Here is a 5,979-nt window from a genome sequence, read left to right as displayed (position 1 = left end):
TAATATAAGGTGTTTGTCTAATTTTTGAACAGATTACACTTGGAGATGAAATCGTTTACGATAACATGTTGGAACATTCACGGTCTGAGATCATCAGCTTTTGGTTTAAAGAGCAGAAGCTCAGATTTTAATAGAGAGTTAAAAGATTCTGATATCATAGTTTTACAGGAGACATGGTGCAGAGAAGATGTTTCCACTGGTCGTCCTCACGGCTACACTGAGATTATTATATCATCAACAAAAATCCCACAATAACCCAAGGCAGAGATTCAGGGGGCATGATTGTATGGTGTGAATCAGAACTGAGCCAGTCCATCACAGTAATTAAAAAAGAAGAATCTTATATATGGTTGAAAATTAACAAACAGATGATTTGTGCTGAGCAACATATGTGCCATCTATATACCTCCATCAGAATCCCCCTACTACAATCCAGATATTTTCTCTATTCTTGAGGAGGAAATTAACCATTGTAAAACCATGGGAAATGTATTAACCTGTGGGGACTTGAACGCTCGAACAGGGGAAAGAGCTGACACTATGAACACTATGTAACAAACACTTACCTGGAAGCACCTGCTTCCCCCTCCCTGAATATCCTGCTAGAAAATGCTTTGACAACCTTACTAATACAAGCGGTATGCAGCTTTTACAGCTATGCCGTACACTGGGTCTGTACATAGTCAACGGCAGGCTACGAGGGGACTCTCAGGGTCGCTACACTTACAGCTCAGCTCTTGGCAGTAGTACAGTAGATTATTTCATTACAGATCCAGTGTCTCTTAGAGCTTTCAAAGTCAGCCCCCTCACACCCCTCTCAGACCACAGCAAAATCACAATATATCTGAAAAGGGCTCAGTCTAAAGCTGATGATACACAGGGCAACTTTTTGAGCAATGTTGCTGGGCAATCTTGCCGAGCGATTGTTGCTTGGGCACTTTCCCATTGAAAATGGGCAATAAATGTCTATCTGGATAATTTAGATAGGGCCCATGACTAGTGTCTCACCTGGTTGCCCGTTGACGGCAAAATTGCCCAGCGACATTGCAAAAAAAGTTGCCCTGTGTATCATCACCTTAAGTCTGGAGTCCCTAGTGCCTGTGAACTGTTTAACAGCACATACTCATACAGATGGACCCCAGGCAGCATGGGGGCGTACCAAAAGGCACTGGAAAATCAAAACACATATGATTTAACTCATTTATTTTTAACTGAAACATTCCCCCAGAATAATTCTGGTGTAAATTCAGCTGTGGATAAAATCAATTCAATATTTCATCATGTGGCTGCATTGTCTAATTTGAAAGCCTCCAAACCAAAACCCCAACAAATGAACAGTAACAAATGGTTTGACACTGAATGCAAAAACCTAAGGAAAACTTTAAGGAAATTATCAAATGAAAAGCACTGGTCACTCTGAAACAATACAAGTACACCCTAAAAAATAAGAAAGAACAACACAACAAAAAGCAGCTCTGTGAAATTGAGAAATCTTTAGAGTCCAACCAGTTCTGGGAGAAATGGAACAACCTAAACAAAACCCAGCAGGATGAATTGGCGATTCAAGATGGAAATACTTGGATTAATCACTTTAGTGAATTATACAGTAATATACAAAAAATGATGATCAGTACAAGATACTCAAAAAATGGAAAACTCTGGAGGCAGTGATAAAAAACAACCAAAACCCTCTAGATTACCCTGTAACAGAACAAGAATTAACAGAAGTCATCCAGGTACTGAAAGGAAAAAAGGCTTGTGGTGTAGATGGAATCATTAACGAAATGATCAAATACTCAGATCATAAAATCAGATTGGCTATACTAAAACTATTCAATACCATTCTATCAACTGGAACTTTTCCAGACATCTGGAACAAAGTTTTAATAACCCCAATTCATAAATCCGGAGATAAATATGACCCAAATAACTACAGAGGAATATGTGTATCCAGTAACCTGGGAAAAATATTCTGCAACATCATTAATAAACGACTTGTCAAATTTCTTGATGACCACAATATTCTACATAAATGCCAAATTGGTTTTTTGCCAAATTGCCACACAACGGACCACATATTTACACTCCAGACTCTAATTGATCAGGAATTAAACATTAAGAAAAGAAAGGTATATGCCTGTTTTGTTGACTTCCAAAAAGCCTTTGATTCCATCTGGCACGAGGGCCTCTTCTATAGACTACTTGGAAGTGGCATTGGAGGAAAAACAGATGATTTGATTAAGAACATGTATACAAAAAGTGAATGTGCCATAAAGATTGGAAACAAACAACTAGCGTTCTTTTCCCAGGGCCGGGGAGTGAGGCAGGGATGCAATCTCAGTCCAATTCTCTTCAATCTATATATCAATGAATTAGCAAACCAATTAGAGCTACGGCAGAGGGGTCGGAGAGGGGTTCGCGGCGACGCAGAGGGGTCTGCGGGGGTACGCCGTCGATTCGAGGCAGTAGCATAAAACAGGCTTTAGTGTTACTCTCACCTACTAAAGAAGGCTTGCAGCAGCACCTTAACCTCCTGCAGAGATTCTGCCAGACCTGGGCCCTGACTGTATACACAGTAAAGACTAAGATTATGATCTTTCAGAAACAATACAGAAATCAGGTTACACACAATTTCTATTTGGACACCACTAAATTACAACACACAAAAAACTACACTTACCTTGGCCTCAACATTACATACACAGGGAACCTCAACATGGCTGTGAAAGATCTGAGGGACAAAGCAAGGAGAGCTTTCTATACAATAAAAAGAAACATTGAAATCTATATTCCAATTGAAATCTGGCTTAAAATTTTCCAATTTGAACTAGAACCAATAATTCTATATGGTAGTGAAATTTGGGGGCCAAAACTTAATAATGAATTTGACAAATGGGACAAAACAATCATAGAATCTTTCCATACCGAGTTCTGTAAGAGCATCCTACAGGTGCAGAGAAAAACACCAAATAACCTGTGCAGAGCAGAGCTGGGCCAATACCCCCTCTTACTAAAAATACAGAAAAGATCAATCAAATTTTACAATCACTTAAAATTAGTTAACCCCCAGACATATCATCACAAAGCCCTAGCATACCAGGAGCTGAAAGCAGAAAAGAGTCCCCTCATCCAGCTGGTGCTGAGGCTCTCTGCAGTAACAAGTCCCCAACAGCCTCAGGACAGCAACGCCAACTCAAGCAGACCAAACCAAATTATCAACAAGCAGAAAGAAAAATATATTGAATACTGGAAAGAAACAACCAAAACACAAAGTAAATTACAATGTTATCTGACCCTAAAAAGAGAATTCACACTGGCAAATTACCTGAGTACAATAAAATGTCCAAAACTAAGAAAAATGTTGACAACCTAAAGACTGAGTGAACACAGCCTGGCCATAGAGACGGGCCGGCTATTATTATTTTTTTTATTGTTTACTTTTATTTATCTACATATATGTTTGTATGTCCATTGCTTTGGCAATATTGTGCTATTTACACATTCATGGCAATAAAGCTAATTTGAATTTGAATTTGAATTTGAATTTGAATTTGAGAGAGAGAGAAAAATGAGGAGGTAAAGAGAGCGAGAGAGAGAGAAAAAGGAGGAGGTAAAGAGAGCGAGAGAGAAAAAGGAGGAGGTAAAGAGAGCGAGAGAGAGAGCCCCAAGAATGGGACCTAGAGAATAAGAAGAGAGCCAGAGCAAAAAAGAGAAAGAGCAACAGTTACAATCTTCTTTTATCCTTTCCCTGACCATGCGACTAAAACCCAAATGTGAGACATTCAAGCTGACCAATCAGATAAAAACTTTTGACTTCAAGTCATGATGCAAAGGTCCCCTTTGGTATGGAAGTACCTTAGGGCCATAGAAATAAATTTATCCTAAGACACAAGTGAGATCACATTTTGTATCTTATATTCGCACATTTTTTAAAAATGGCCGCCGACCATACTTGAGAGGCCCATATCTTTGCTTCTGTTATAGCTTTAATGACAAATTTGGTATCAACGGGTACATTTTTGTGGTCAAGGAGTCCAATAAAATAGGTTCCAAGACTAAAAAACAATAATGTTGTCCTTAACATGACAATTGGAGGTGACGTATGCAATTTTTTATTAAAAAACGCATGCCAAACACACAGTCCATTCACAACTTAATAATTTCTTCATTTAGGTCTGCTTCGCATGCGCCCTTCACAGCACTGGCTGAAGACGCGGGTCCTGCGTCGAGCATCGGCATCCGGTCATTTACATCTCAAGGTAACTCAGAACTGTGTCACAGCTCTGGAGCCCTGGAAGGCGGTCGACTGGTATCAGACAGGTGTAAACCTGGGAGTAATCTCTAAACTGATAGTGGTTTCGACAGAGACCTCCAATTTGGGCTGGGGCGCCCTCTATGAGGGCAGACCGACTTTGGCCTGTGGTCAAGCCAAGAAAAGAGCTTGCACATAAACTGTCTAGAGATGAAGGCGGTCGAGAACTCCTTGTGGTTCTTCCTTCCCCTTCTAAAGGGCCACCATGTCCTTGTCCGCACGGACAACATGTCGGTGGTTTCCTACATAAATCGCCAGGGCAGTCTGAGATCACGGAACCTTCATGCACTGGCAGAACGCATCCTTGTATGGGTTCAGCGCAACCTACTCTCGCTGAGAGCGGCGCATGTGCCAGGCCATCTTAATGTGCGTCCAGACAGGCTGTCCAGGGACAACTTTCCCCCAGGGGAATGGTCCCTCCACCCTCAGACAATTCAGCTGTTGTGGGACACCTTTGGCACAGCAGAAGTCGACCTCTTTGCGTCTCAAGACAACGCTCAGTGTCCAATATGCTTCACAAAGAACAAGGACGCGCTGCCCCATCACTGGCCCAGCCGCCCTCTCTATGCTTTCCCTCCGATCATGCTGTTACCACAGGTAATCAAGCGTATAAGGGAGAACGGTTCCTGTGTACTTCTAGTAGCTCCGTTCTGGCCGAACCAAGTTTGGTTTCCGGAGCTGATGCAGCCTCAGAGCTTGCCTCCGTGGCCTGTCCCGTTGAGGAGAGATCTCCTCTCATAGGCAGGGGGTACGATTTGGCACCCACGACCCGAGCTTTGGGCTCTGCATGTGTGAGCTATCAACGGGTACCCGTCAGTCTCCCCGATGGAGTGTTAAACACGATTACGCAAGCTAGAGCGCCCTCTACTAGACGGCTTTGTGCTTCCAAGTGGTCAGTGTTCTCAGGTTGCTGCTCAGCTCGCAACCTGGATCCACAAGATTGTGGGGTGTCGGAGGTTCTCTTCTTCCTACAGGAGCTCTTGGATAAGGGTAGATCCCCATCCATGCTCAAGGTATATGTGGGGGCTATTGCTGCGTTTGTCAAACATTCGGATGGCCAGTCACTGGGTAGGAACGACCTTGTAGTCCGCTTCCTCAGGGGAGCTAGAAGGATGAACCCTCCTCGCCCCCCCTCGGACCTTTCCTTGGTCCTGGAGGCCATGAAGGGTGCCCCTTTCGAACCTCTACAGCCTGTGGACCTTAAGTATCTCTCATTGAAAACAGCCTTTCTGGTGGCTATCGCCTCAGTCAAGCTGGTGGGTGACTTACACGCACTTTCTGTTAGCGCTTCGTGCCTTGAGTTTGGGCCTAATGACTCCAAGGTCATCCTCAAACCAAGACATGATTATGTCCCCAAAGTACTTGCCACTCCTTTCAGAGCACACGTCTCTGTGGATCTGACAGCGAGTCTGATTTTCTCTCGTCACAGGCGATTTTTGAGATTCGCCTTCGAGGGCCAGGCATATCAATACACAGTGCTACCGTTCGGCCTGTCTCTGGCATCCTGTATATTATGATGTGCATGGACGCTGCTCTCGCGCCCCTGAAACTTCAAGCATATAATTTGAACTATTTGGACGATTGGATGATTCTAGCTCGATCTCATTCAGAGCTCATAGAACACAGGACCATATTACTCGAATACCTTGAGAATCTTGGTCTCACAG

General features: G+C 43.0%; 1 long non-coding RNA gene across 2 annotated transcripts; it reads right to left on the bottom strand.

The window, feature by feature from the left end:
* Positions 1-1,415: 1,415 nt before the first annotated feature.
* LOC143753443 (uncharacterized) lies at positions 1,416-3,361 on the bottom strand. Of its 2 annotated transcripts, none has more exons than XR_013207730.1 (5): positions 3,098-3,361; positions 2,926-3,010; positions 2,681-2,731; positions 2,499-2,560; positions 1,416-2,201 (listed from the first exon to the last, which is right to left on the bottom strand). It is a non-coding gene; the product is annotated as an uncharacterized LOC143753443 (long non-coding RNA). The 2 variants fall into 2 exon arrangements; XR_013207731.1 differs by having other exon boundaries at positions 1,416-2,198.
* Between the last annotated feature and the right edge of the window lie 2,618 nt (positions 3,362-5,979).

This window comes from Siphateles boraxobius, unplaced genomic scaffold (genome assembly GCF_051911475.1).
Source record: "Siphateles boraxobius isolate OS27281-9 unplaced genomic scaffold, OSU_SipBor_1 288, whole genome shotgun sequence".
NCBI classification, from domain to species: domain Eukaryota; kingdom Metazoa; phylum Chordata; class Actinopteri; order Cypriniformes; family Leuciscidae; genus Siphateles; species Siphateles boraxobius.
This window is presented reverse-complemented; position numbering and strand designations above follow the sequence as displayed.